This window comes from Pecten maximus, chromosome 7, assembly GCF_902652985.1.
Source record: "Pecten maximus chromosome 7, xPecMax1.1, whole genome shotgun sequence".
Lineage (NCBI taxonomy): Eukaryota > Metazoa > Mollusca > Bivalvia > Pectinida > Pectinidae > Pecten > Pecten maximus.
In genome coordinates, this window is record NC_047021.1 from 4,423,917 (window position 1) to 4,438,598 (window position 14,682).

The 14,682-nt window shown below is 35.9% G+C and overlaps 1 long non-coding RNA gene across 4 annotated transcripts; it reads right to left on the reverse strand.

Moving 5' to 3' along the window:
• Positions 1–3,120: 3,120 nt before the first annotated feature.
• Positions 3,121–7,217, reverse strand: LOC117331393. 4 transcript variants are annotated; one of them, XR_004533527.1, is made up of 3 exons: positions 4,328–7,217; positions 4,158–4,224; positions 3,121–4,123 (listed from the first exon to the last, which is right to left on the reverse strand). It is a non-coding gene; the product is annotated as an uncharacterized LOC117331393 (long non-coding RNA). The 4 variants fall into 4 exon arrangements; XR_004533526.1 differs by having other exon boundaries at positions 3,121–4,224; positions 4,396–7,217; XR_004533525.1 differs by having other exon boundaries at positions 3,121–4,224.
• Positions 7,218–14,682: the final 7,465 nt, after the last annotated feature.

Genomic DNA, 14,682 nt, shown 5'->3' on the forward strand with positions numbered 1-14,682 from the left:
CATGTATTTGTCATTTTTTCAGTCGAGTACAGTACATCTAGTTCAGGGGAGGTTATAGCTTTATATATTAGTGTTTATTTAAAAAAAATAAATTAACAACATCAACTGAAACATCCTCAACATTGCTAGCTGTGCTGAGTTGTGATGATATCATTATCAATGTTAGAATTTATCAGAATCACTCAGAAGCACCATATTTACCACCCAGTGTTGTAACCTTTCGTCGGCACACATACTCGAGAGAACTTCTTATTCAGGAAAATTTACCATCTTCTGTGTTAACTTAAATTATGTTGATAAACATTTCATATCACTAAAATGAAAACACTGTTTTGATGAAAATCTATCTTAAATGTAGGGATATCTGTAGATTACCTGGAGAAATACTCCTTAATACTTATACTGACAGCTAGGTTAACTGTCTGTAGATGATCTATACTCCTTAATACTTATACTGACAGCTAGGTTAACTGTCTGTAGATTACCTGGAGAAATACTCCTTAATACTTATACTGACAGCTAGGTTAACTGTCTGTAGATGGTCTGGAGAAATACTCCCCAATACTTATATTGACAGCTAGGTTAACTGTCTGTAGATGGTCTATACTCCTCAATTCCTATACTGACAGCTAGGTTAACTGTCTGTAGATGGTCTGAAGAAATACTCCTCAATACTGACAGCTAGGTTAACTGTCTGTAGATGGTCTGGAGAAATACTCCCCAATACTTATACTGACAGCTAGGTTAACTGTCTGTAGATGGTCTATACTCCTTAATACTTATACTGACAGCTAGGTTAACTGTCTGTAGATGGTCTGGAGAAATACTCCTTAATACTTATACTGACAGCTAGGTTAACTGTCTGTAGATGGTCTGGAGAAATACTCCTTAATACTTATACTGACAGCTAGGTTAACTGTCTGTAGATGGTCTATACTCCTTAATACTTATACTGACAGCTAGGTTAACTGTCTGTAGATGGTCTGGAGAAATACTCCTTAATACTTATACTGACAGCTAGGTTAACTGTCTGTAGATGGTCTATACTCCTCAATACTTATACTGACAGCTAGGTTAACTGTCTGTAGATGGTCTGGAGAAATACTCCTTAATACTTATACTGGCTGCTAGGTTAACTGTCTGTAGATGGTCTGAAGAAATACTCCTTAATACTTATACTGACAGCTAGGTTAACTGTCTGTAGATGGTCTATACTCCTTAATACTTATACTAGCTGCTAGGTTAACTGTCTGTCGATGGTCTGGAGAAATACTCCTTAATACTTATACTGGCTGCTAGGTTAACTGTCTGTAGATGGTCTATACTCCTTAATACTTATACTGACAGCTAGGTTAACTGTCTGTAGATGGTCTATACTCCTTAATACTTATACTGACAGCTAGGTTAACTGTCTGTAGATGATCTATACTCCTTAATACTTATACTGACAGCTAGGTTAACTGTCTGTAGATGGTCTGGAGAAATACTCCTTAATACTTATACTGACAGCTAGGTTAACTGTCTGTAGATGGTCTATACTCCTTAATACTTATACTGACAGCTAGGTTAACTGTCTGTAGATGGTCTATACTCCTTAATACTTATACTGACAGCTAGGTTAACTGTCTGTAGATGGTCTGGAGAAATACTCCTAATACTTATACTGACAGCTAGGTTAACTGTCTGTAGATGGTCTATACTCCTTAATACTTATACTGACAGCTAGGTTAACTGTCTGGAGAAATACTCCTTAATACTTATACTGACAGCTAGGTTAACTGTCTGTAGATGGTCTGAAGAAATACTCCTTAATAATACTGACAGCTAGGTTAACTGTCTGTAGATGATCTATACTCCTTAATACTTATACTGGCATGCTAGTTTAAATGTTGATATATGGTATGAAGAAACTCCTTATACTTTATACTTACAGCTAAGTTAACTGTCTGTAGATGGTCTATACTCCTCAATACTTATACTGACAGCTAGGTTAACTGTCTGTAGATGATCTATACTCCTTAATACTTATACTGACAGCTAGGTTAACTGTCTGTAGATGGTCTGGAGAAATACTCCTCAATACTTATACTGACAGCTAGGTTAACTGTCTGTAGATGGTCTATACTCCTTAATACTTATACTGACAGCTAGGTTAACTGTCTGTAGATGGTCTATACTCCTTAATACTTATACTGACAGCTAGGTTAACTGTCTGTAGATGGTCTGGAGAAATACTCCTCAATACTTATACTGACAGCTAGGTTAACTGTCTGTAGATGGTCTATACTCCTTAATACTTATACTGGCAGCTAGGTTAACTGTCTGTAGATGGTCTGGAGAAATACTCCTTAATACTTATACTGACAGCTAGGTTAACTGTCTGTAGATGGTCTAGAGAAATACTCCTTAATACTTATACTGACAGCTAGGTTAACTGTCTGTAGATGGTCTGGAGAAATACTCCCTAATACTTATACTGGCAGCTAGGTTAACTGTCTGTAGATGGTCTGGAGAAATACTCCTTAATACTTATACTGACAGCTAGGTTAACTGTCTGTAGATGGTCTAGAGAAATACTCCCCAATACTTATACTGGCAGCTAGGTTAACTGTCTGTAGATGGTCTGAAGAAATAGAGTATTAGACAGGTGTATTTTATTCTGTCTCGCAGTACTTTAATTGTTGAAGAAAGTTGTCAGTTCCCTTACTCCTTAAGAAATTAATACAAAACTTAATGTGATGCATTTGACGGGTCGTTAAAATAGATTGTATGTACATAGAGGCTTTCAGGTGAGCCATTATATTTACCTGGGGTTGTTTAGTTAGCCCTTTTGCTTACAACTGCAGCTTTACAGAAATTCTGTACATCGGTGTATAACTTTGTTAATCTGGACTCCTCCAAAATTTTAGTGCTATGACCCCACCCCCCCCCCCCCCCCCCCCCCCCCCCCCCCCGAAACTTTTTACTTTCAGTTATTCATCTATTTTTAAACATGTGCGTCCAGACTAAGACCAGTTTAACACTGATGTATAGGTTTACACATATTAAAGGCATTTGGGAAATTGATCCCACAATGCATCATTTTTAAACCATATGGAAACAAATAAAGAAGGAGACGAATCACAGTAGAGAAAGGAAAATGTTTATATTTGCATTTTAATGATACACTCATGTACCCATTCCATCCTCACAGACTTCCACACTGGTCTTTGGTCCAACAATTACACTATGCATAATTACAAACGGTAACGGTGACATAACAATCTCCACTCACACAGTTATAAATAAGTTACTACCTCCAACGACCTTCATCCAGTATCAACGGAAACAAAATCATTAGAAAATAAACATGACTAACCTATAAATAGAACACTACATAATCCCTCTATTAAAACTTGACCTTGAGCAAAATTCCATCTGTGACACTGGAGGGATTTTGTCAGCAACTCAAGTAACCATGGTAACAGTCATACATCAACACTGTACTTCTTATCACTAGAAAACTGCTGAAAATGCTTGAGGATGATCAAACACTGGCAGGCAGGCATGCGAACTGTATGACCTCATTGTATATGTAGACCAAGGATAATATACATGGGTGTCACCCGAGGTTTACCTCACTAACGACAGGAGATTCACCCGAGGTGTACCTCACTACAACAGGAGATTCACCTGAGGTTTACCTCACTAACAGCAGGAGATTCACCCGAGGTTTACCTCACTATTGACAGGAGATTCACCCGAGGTGTACCTCACTACAACAGGAGATTCACCCGAGGTTTACCTCACTAACAGCAGGAGATTCACCCGAGGTTTACCTCACTAACGACAGGAGATTCACCTGAGGTGTACCTCACTAACAACAGGAGATTCACCCGAGGTTTACCTCACTGACGACAGGAGATTCACCCGAGGTTTACCTCACTATTGACAGGAGATTCACCCGAGGTTTACCTCACTAACGACAGGAGATTCACCCGAGGTTTACCTCACTATTGACAGGAGATTCACCCGAGGTTTACCTCACTATTGACAGGAGATTCACCCGAGGTGTACCTCACTACAACAGGAGATTCACCCGAGGTTTACCTCACTATTGACAGGAGATTCACCCGAGGTTTACCTCACTATTGACAGATGATTCACCAGAGGTGTACCTCACTACAACAGGAGATTCACCCGAGGTTTACCTCACTAACGACAGGAGATTCACCCGAGGTGTACCTCACTTAGGACAGATGATTCACCCGAGGTGTACCTCACTAACAACAGGAGATTCACCCGAGTTGGGCCTCACTAAACAGCAGGAGGTTCACCCGAGGTGTACCTCACTATTGACAGGAGATTCACCCGAGGTGTACCTCTCCTACGACAGGAGATTCACCCGAGGTGTACCTCACTAACGACAGGAGATTCACCCGAGGTGTACCTCACTTACGACAGGAGATTCACCCGAGGTTTACCTCACTAACAGACAGGAGATTCACCCGAGGTTTACCTCACTAATGACAGGAGATTCACCTGAGGTTTACCTCACTATTGACAGGAGATTCACCCGAAGTGTACCTCACTAACGACAGGAGATTCACCCGAGGTGTACCTCACTACAACAGGAGATTCACCCGAGGTTTACCTCACTAACGACAGGAGATTCACCCGAGGTGTACCTCACTAACGACAGGAGATTCACCCAAGGTTACCTCACTGATGACAGGAGATTCACCCGAGGTTTACCTCACTAACGACAGGAGATTCACCCGAGGTGTACCTCACTAATGACAGGAGATTCACCCGAGGTGTACCTCACTATTGACAGGAGATTCACCCGAGGTGTACCTCACTAACAGACAGAAATATAAGTGTCAAGGTCACACAAGGTTCAATGTGTAAATATTAAAAGTAGATAGTAAGTGTCAAAGGTCAACTTCGAATTGCTAATACAGCATATATACAATATGGCAGAATAAATGTTTTCAGATATCCATACTGAATTATTTGATATAAAATCATAACCCTCACATTTTACATATTTACGTAAACAAAAATAAATAATGAGTTTTTAGTTTGGGAAATATTACGAAACTATCAAGCACAGCTCTGTTGTGAACATTTGTCTTAGATTAAGAACATAATTCTCAACAGATAGTGTCCATAACTTTTCTTTATAGTTTCTATCTTTATAGTTTCTATCTTTATAGTTTCTATCATTTCAATCAGAAGTCAATATTCAAAACGACGTCTGAAATATTGAGCATTTCCGAGTCACAAAATTTTGTAGTAGACTGTCAAATGTTACAACTGACATTTCTAGATATTTTGAATGTGCTATCAATGAACTTCATACCTTTTGAACTATGTACTGTTTTGACAATATCTGTAAAGTACATGCAGAATCCTCCTGTATTTGAATGATATTAAAAACTTTTGCTCAATATCTTCTCTTTCAAACAAATTAAGAGAGCCCATAGGTTGACAACAGCAGACTGTTGTATTATACAATGTACCGGTAATTTCCTGAAGGATAATACATTTTGTACTGGTATTTTTGTGTACAATACAAAGCCTGTCAGTTATTTGTGGTACATATCCTCAATACAGTATCTCCCTCAACTACTGGATGACATAGTTGATTGAAAGACAAAATACAAGCATTGCAATCACTTTTAGGCCTGATTTTTAAATTAACTGATGAGCTTAAATCTCTGAAAATCATAATTGTTCCCATTATTTTTTTTTTTTTTTTTTTTTTTTTAATTATCAAATTAACCATTTGTACTACATATTCAGCTGATTTTTTTTTATTATGAAAAATTCAGTTTTCTTCATTTTCAAATTTTTACCAATATGTCACTTCAGATATAAAGTTTTGAGTTGGTTTCTCATTATACTAGTCCGAATGTAAACAACAGGGATATAAATAACATCTGATGATTAACAGATAAAGGGAGATAACTCAACATGTGTACAATGAGTATCGCCCTACTGATGTTATAACCCACCATAGTATGGGTTACAGACACACCAATGAGAGGAAACCTACCACGGGTAATAAACCAGTTCCTAACACATCTAGACCTAGTCTGATCAGGTAGCAGTCTTATTTAATTGTGCGTCTGTAATTTAGTCTTCAAATGTCTGTTCAAAATCTGACGCACCATTGAGAATTTTTCATTTACATTTCTATTCAAACATACATAATATGATTCATTGGAAAGATCACGCTTGTGATGTATTCATTAGAAAGATCACACTTGTGATGTATACATTAGAAAGATCACGCTTGTGATGTATTCATTAGAACGATCACGCTTGTGATGTATTCATTAGAACGATCACGCTTGTGATGTATTCATTAGAACGATCACGCTTGTGATGTATTCATTAGAACGATCACGCTTGTGATGTATTCATTAGAACGATCACGCTTGTGATGTATTCATTAGAACGATCACGCTTGTGATGTATTCATTAGAACGATCACGCTTGTGATGTATTCATAAGAACGATCACGCTTGTGATGTATTCATTAAAAAGATCACACTTGTGATGTAATCAGTCGCTTAGCACTAAATTTTGACAAACAAGCAGAATTGGATGACATTGATGAACAATAACAGGCTATACAATTGGTACAGTAATATACCATTGGTCTTAACGTGTCAGCTTCCAAATAAACACTCTCACTCACTAACATTCATTGTGTAAATTGTTCAAGATGTGTCGTCCTTGAATATGGGAAACAATCAAGACAGGTAACAGCCTTTTTAACACCTTGCCCACCGCTGTTAAATGAGCACTATATAGCAGTATTATAAGGTGGTAACAGTATTTTGATTTAAATCATCGTAATAAAATACACCATATATAACATGGTGTTGTCTTCCCGAAGTGTTTACCTTGTTTTTGTCAGAGTATTGTTATTACACTACATGCATTTCCATATAGAATATGCATGTTCAATGTGTAGAAGAACATATGAGGGCAACATTATTAAAAATTTGAATAACAAGTCATTGAAAACACAGAAAGCTATGTGTATCATAGTCACCAGACATGCAGTAGAATATCTTTAGAGTTGTCAACACTGTGAAATTTGTATACAGTCATCAGACAGCCTAACACAGAGTAAAACGTGTATACAGAGTCATCAGATACACAGATACACAGTAAAACGTGTATACAGAGTCGTCAGACGGCCTAACACACAGTAAAACGTGTATAAAACGTGTATACAGAGTCGTCAGACGGCCTAACACACAGTAAAACGTGTATACAGAGTCGTCAGACGGCCTAACACACAGTAAAACGTGTATACAGAGTCGTCAGACGGCCTAACACACAGTAAAACGTGTATACAGTCGTCAGACGGCCTAACACACAGTAAAACGTGTATACAGAGTCGTCAGACGGCCTAACACACAGTAAAACGTGTATACAGAGTCGTCAGACGGCCTAACACACAGTAAAACGTGTATACAGAGTCGTCAGACGGCCTAACACACAGTAAAACGTGTATACAGAGTCATCAGATACACAGTAAAATATGTTTACGGTCATGAGTTGCCGACACAGTAAAATGTTTCCCGAATCATCTGACGCACAGAAAATTATGTATACCGAGTGGCCATATACAAAAGAAAATGTCATCAGACACACAAAAAACATGTTTATCGAGTCCCTAGAAACACAAAAAACATATTTAATGAGTCCCTAGATACACAAAAACATGTTTATCGAGTCCCTAAAAACACAAAAACATGTTTTTCAAGTCCCTAGACACACAAAAACATGTTTATCGAGTCCCTAGAAACACAAAAACATGTTTACCGAGTCCCTAGAAATCACAAAAAACATATTTACCGAGTCCCTAGATACACAAAAACATGTTTATTGAGTCCCTAGAAACACAAAAACATGTTTACCGAGTCCCTAGAAACACAAAAACATGTTTACCGAGTCCCTAGATACACAAAAACTATGTTAATGAGTCCCTAGAAACACAAAAACATGTTTACCGAGTCCCTAGAAACACAAAAACATATTTACCGAGTCCCTAGAAACACAAAAATATGTTTATCGAGTCCCTAGATACACAAAAACATGTTTACCGAGTCCCTAGATACACAAAAAACATGTTTATTGAGTCGCTAGAAACACAAAAACATATTTAATGAGTCCCTAGATACACAAAAACATGTTTATCGAGTCCCTAGAAACACAAAAACATGTTTATCGAGTCCCTAGACACACAAAAACATGTTTATCGAGTCCCTAGAAACACAAAAACATATTTAATGAGTCCCAAGAAACACAAAAACATGTTTATCGAGTCCCTAGAAACACAAAAACATATTTAATGAGTCCCAAGAAACACAAAAACTATGTTTACTGAGTCCCTAGAAACACAAAAACATATTTACCGAGTCCCTAGAAACACAAAAACATATTTAATGAGTCCCAAGAAACACAAAAACTATGTTTACTGAGTCCCTAGAAACACAAAAACATGTGTACCGAGTCCCTAGAAACACAAATAACATGTTTACCGAGTCCCTAGACACACAAAAACATGTGTACCGAGTCCCTAGACACACAAAAACATGTTTTTCGAGTCCCTAGATACACAAAAACTATGTTTATTGAGTCCCTAGACACACAAAAAACATGTTTACTGAGCCCCTAGAAACACAAAAACATGTTTACTGGGTTGTCCAACACACAGAAAAATAAGTTTACCAAGTTGTCGGACAGAAAATTGTTTACCAAGTCACCGGACACACACTAAAAATGCTTGCTGAGTCCATGTACACACAGAAAAATATGTTTACCGAGTCACTTTACACACAGAAATATGTTTCTAAGTCATTGGATACTCAGAAATTTATGCACAACGAGTCGAAACACACACAGAGAAGTTGCCAGATACACTCACACTACAGATACAAAGTCTGTGAGCTTGGACATATATATACACACCAATCCCTCACTCTGTTCTTATAAATAACGTTGGAAATCAATCATTATCATGACCAGTGGCAATACCTACAAAACAGAGCTACAAGGTAGCATCATCGGAGCATGTCAATCCACAGTAAGGCAGTCTTACATGGAATAGTAGATCTACCTATCTCCTATATACAAATAAATCTGAAAGCAATAACAGAAACAAAACAATAAAAATCATACGGAACAATATAATAGCTTAAAATTTGTAACAAGAAATACCAGTAAGTATATATATATATATATATATATATATAAAGCTATAGATTGATATTGGGTCAAGATTGTATCCTCATAAAATTAAGTAAAATATACTAAGTTTTATATCTATCTTCACTGATCATAAGTACTGATAAGTAGTTGTCCTTTGTCACAAAGATTGGGGTAGATATACTACTTAACTTTGTAAATATCCAACAGTCCAAGGTCATTGTATGTTGAAGGTCACAGTAATAACACAAAACCTACAACTGAATGGTCACAGTACCCACTACATGACCTTCAAATATGTCACAATAACAGCATCTACAACAGCTTAGAAAGACATGGCCTTGAGATGACCTTCAACTACTGCAGGTCAGTTACAAACATGTGACCTTCCTATTTATAAGTTCTTCAACAGCTGCAGATCACATCTGGCAATACATGTTCACCTAACAATGATAACGGTACCCGCAGCACTATGTTTAGTTGTAGAAGCCTATAGCTGTATTCTGTGACCTTCAGATACAGATGTCGTTCAAACTTTTCATTTCAACACGAGTAAAGTTAAAAGAGCATACAAATACTGTCCTGTTCGAATTCCTTCAAAGCATAAAACAACTAAGAAATATGCGACACTTATAAGGGGGGGAGATAAAAAGACAATACATTTCCTACCTGTGGATTGACATAATAAAAGGTGATAAAGATGAACAGAAAGACTTGGTAGATGTCTACACACCCATAAACATACAAACAGGCCCTGTTATTTACATTTAAGTAGGCCCTGCAAATGTATAATATACACATACATCTCATTTACATATAAATATGCTCTACCAATGAATAATGTATACATACTATTCATTTACATATTAATAGGCCCTACCAATGTATAATGAACATGTATACATACCACTCATTTACATATTAATAGGCCCTACCAATGTATGACGTATACATTCCACTCATTTACATGGCTGTGTATGTAAACATTAACACCTTTTTATATTTATAGGTCCTAGGTCCTGGCTGTGTATGTAAACATTAACACCTTTACATATCTCTAGGCCCTAAATATATCCTGGCTGTGTATGTATACATTAACACCTTTACATATCTATAGGTCCTAGGTCCTGGCTGTGTATGTAAACATTAACACCTTTACATATCTATAGGTCCTAAATATATCCTGGCTGTGTATGTATACATTAACACCTTTATATATCTAGGTCCTAGGTCCTGGCTGTGTATGTATACATTAACACCTTTTTATATTTATAGGTCCTAGGTCCTGGCTGTGTATGTAAACATTAACACCTTTACATATCTCTAGGCCCTAAATATATCCTGGCTGTGTATGTATACATTAACACCTTTACATATCTATAGGTCCTAGGTCCTGGCTGTGTATGTAAACATTAACACCTTTACATATCTATAGGTCCTAAATATATCCTGGCTGTGTATGTATACATTAACACCTTTATATATCTAGGTCCTAGGTCCTGGCTGTGTATGTATACATTAACACCTTTACATATCTATAGGCCCTAAATATATCCTGGCTGTGTATGTATACATTAACACCTTTACATATCTATAGGTCCTAGGTCCTGGCTGTGTATGTATACATTAACACCTTTACATATCTATAGGTCCTAGGTCCTGACTGTGTATGTAAACATTAACACCTTTACATATCTCTAGGCCCTAAATATATCCTAACTGTGTATGTATACATTAACACCTTTACATATCTATAGGTCCTAGGTCCTGACTGTGTATGTAAACATTAACACCTTTACATATCTCTAGGCCCTAAATATATCCTGACTGTGTATGTATACATTAACACCTTTACATATCTATAGGTCCTAGGTCCTGACTGTGTATGTAAACATTAACACCTTTACATATCTCTAGGCCCTAAATATATCCTGGCTGTGTATGTATACATTAACACCTTTACATATCTATAGACCCTAAATATATCCTGGCTGTGTATGTATACATTAACACCTTTACATATCTATAGGTCCTAGGTCCTGACTGTGTATGTATACATTAACACCTTTACATATCTATAGGTCCTAGATCCTGGCTTTGTATGTATACATTAACATCATTTACATATCTATAGGTCCTAGGTCCTGACTTTGTATGTATACATTAACACCTTTATATATCTATAGACCCTATATATATCCTGGCTGTGTATGTATACATTAACACCTTTACATATCTATAGACCCTAAATATATCCTGACTGTGTATGTATACATTAACACCTTTATATATCTATAGACCCTATATATATCCTGGCTGTGTATGTATACATTAACACCTTTATATATCTATAGGTCCTAGGTCCTGGCTGTGTATGTATACATTAACACCTTTATATATCTATAGACCCTATATATATCCTGGCTGTGTATGTATACATTAACACCTTTATATATCTATAGGTCCTAGGTCCTGGCTGTGTATGTATACATTAACACCTTTATATATCTATAGACCCTATATATCCTGGCTGTGTATGTATACATTAACACCTTTATATATCTATAGGTCCTAGGTCCTGGCTGTGTATGTATACATTAACACCTTTATATATCTATAGACCCTAAATATATCCTGACTGTGTATGTATACATTAACACCTTTACATATCTATAGGTCCTAAATATATCCTGGCTGTGTATGTATACATTAACACCTTTATATATCTATAGGTCCTAGGTCCTGGCTGTGTATGTATACATTAACACCTTTACATATCTATAGGTCCTAGATCCTGGCTGTGTATGTATACATTAACACATTTACATATCTATAGGCCCTAAATATATCCTGACTGTGTATGTATACATTAACACCTTTACATATCTATAGACCCTAAATATATCCTGGCTGTGTATGTATACATTAACACCTTTACATATCTATAGGTCCTAGGTCCTGGCTGTGTATGTATACATTAACACCTTTACATATCTATAGACCCTAAATATATCCTGACTGTGTATGTATACATTAACACCTTTATATATCTATAGGTCCTAGGTCCTGGCTGTGTATGTATACATTAACACCTTTACATATCTATAGACCCTAAATATATCCTGGCTGTGTATGTATACATTAACACCTTTACATATCTATAGGTCCTAGGTCCTGGCTGTGTATGTATACATTAACACCTTTACATATCTCTAGGCCCTAAATATATCCTGACTGTGTATGTATACATTAACACCTTTACATATCTATAGGTCCTAGGTCCTGACTGTGTATGTAAACATTAACACCTTTACATATCTCTAGGCCCTAAATATATCCTGGCTGTGTATGTATACATTAACACCTTTACATATCTATAGGTCCTAAATATATCCTGGCTGTGTATGTATACATTAACACCTTTATATATCTATAGACCCTAAATATATCCTGGCTGTGTATGTATACATTAACACCTTTACATATCTATAGGTCCTAGGTCCTGACTTTGTATGTATACATTAACATCATTTACATATAAATAGGCCCTGTGAATAGTACAAGGTACACATAGTTTATAATCAAGCAAGGTAGGCCCTGTTGTGTATGAATAAAAGAGGTTAATTTGAATTTTCTCTCATTCTAAAGTTTTGTATACTTTACACACATTCATAGATAGGAGGGTCCCACACCTTACACATAATTTACATATCAAATTCCCCCTCCCCCCACCACACACCCCTCATACATAAACATAACTTTCACATCCCCCCCCCCCCTCACACATAACTTACACATCCCCCCACACCTCACACATAACTTACACCCCCACTACACACACACATCACCCCCCCCCCCCCCCCAACATAACTTACACATCCCCCCCCTCCCACACACACACACCCATGCCACACCGAACACCCTCTCACACTTGTTGTCATACTTTGATTTAGAAAGATTATTTTGGTGTTTTCTTTATATCAAACTGGAAACTAAAAGAGATCTCATTTTCATAGAAATAAAGCATAAAGCATTCAAATACGTATCATGTTTCAAGTAATTTCTGCAGACATCATAAATGATTTTGCCTTACAAAAATTACAAGGCTCATTTAAAAGACCTTTTCAATTCAAAACCAGACCAATTGCATGTCAAGAGCTTCTTCTTCATTTTTATTCCAGAAAATCACACACAATACTTGCCATACTTTTAATTTCCTGATATGTAGGTTTTCTGTAGATGTCTATTGATATCGGGGGTAAAACTATCCTATCTATTTAGTAGGCTCATGACCACACCTTCATCTCAGAGTAATTATAATTACTAATACCAAAACATCCTTAACAAATAAAATTTCATCAACAAATATATTCTGAATCCATTAAGAAAGTCAACAATTCAAACTTGTTTAACTTTCACCACTATAATATCAAATTAACAAGCAGAAATTGATATATTTATTAAGATCTGATAGGCCAGAAGTCTTTTGAAGAAAATTTCAGAAACTTCATCACCTAACTTAGAATGGAATTTAAATCTCACGAAAGCATTCCTTTATCCATGTAATGTTTGAGAATTGATTTTGAATTTCTTCATCTATATTACCAGTAAGTTCGATAATTGATTCTGAATTCCCAATCCATATCATATTTGAGAATTGATTTTAAATTCCTTTAATCATATTAATCCATATTAAGTTTGAGAATTGATTTTGAATTCCTTAATTAATAATAAGTTTGATAACTGATTTTAAATCTAAAAACACTGAAATTCCTTAGTAGCAGTAAAGAGTGGAAAAACCAGTGACATTATGACAAACATAGATATATTTCAATGTTGAAGGTTAACTTATTTGCAGCGTATATTCTTAACAAAACAAACAAATCACTCGATACTTATAATAAATGGGAAAGTAGGTATCACTGAATGTTAGAAGGACAACACACCTATTAAAAAAGACATTATTCTGGTACAGCAATGTTTATTTATCTATTTATCTACCAATTTATTTCTTTTGTATCATTTTTTCCAATAATAAAACAATGATAAAAACCATAGAATACTTGATGATAATGTAAGAACATTTACTGTGAGCATTCCATTATCCCACAATTTAGGAAGAGTCAGAGAGGGATATTTTTTTAGACAACCAACTATCTATATCTCAATACTTTTCTCATTAATATATTTATCATTATCGTTTATAGAGAACATTTAAAATTTACAATCTAGAGATAATAGTTTATGATTGATTATATAACCAAAAACAGATTCTATTTTTTTAATTATGTAGCAAGGCACTGCGTTAACTAAAAGAATGGTGTCTTCCCTTTGTATTTAATATGTATACAGTCTACCTTGATGTGTTTGCCACACATCTTTACATCATCTTTACTTGGTAGTAAAGTGTTCAAACTTTAAATACAAATGTATAGGTCTGGAGAATTTTTCAAACAGCAGTGTGAAATG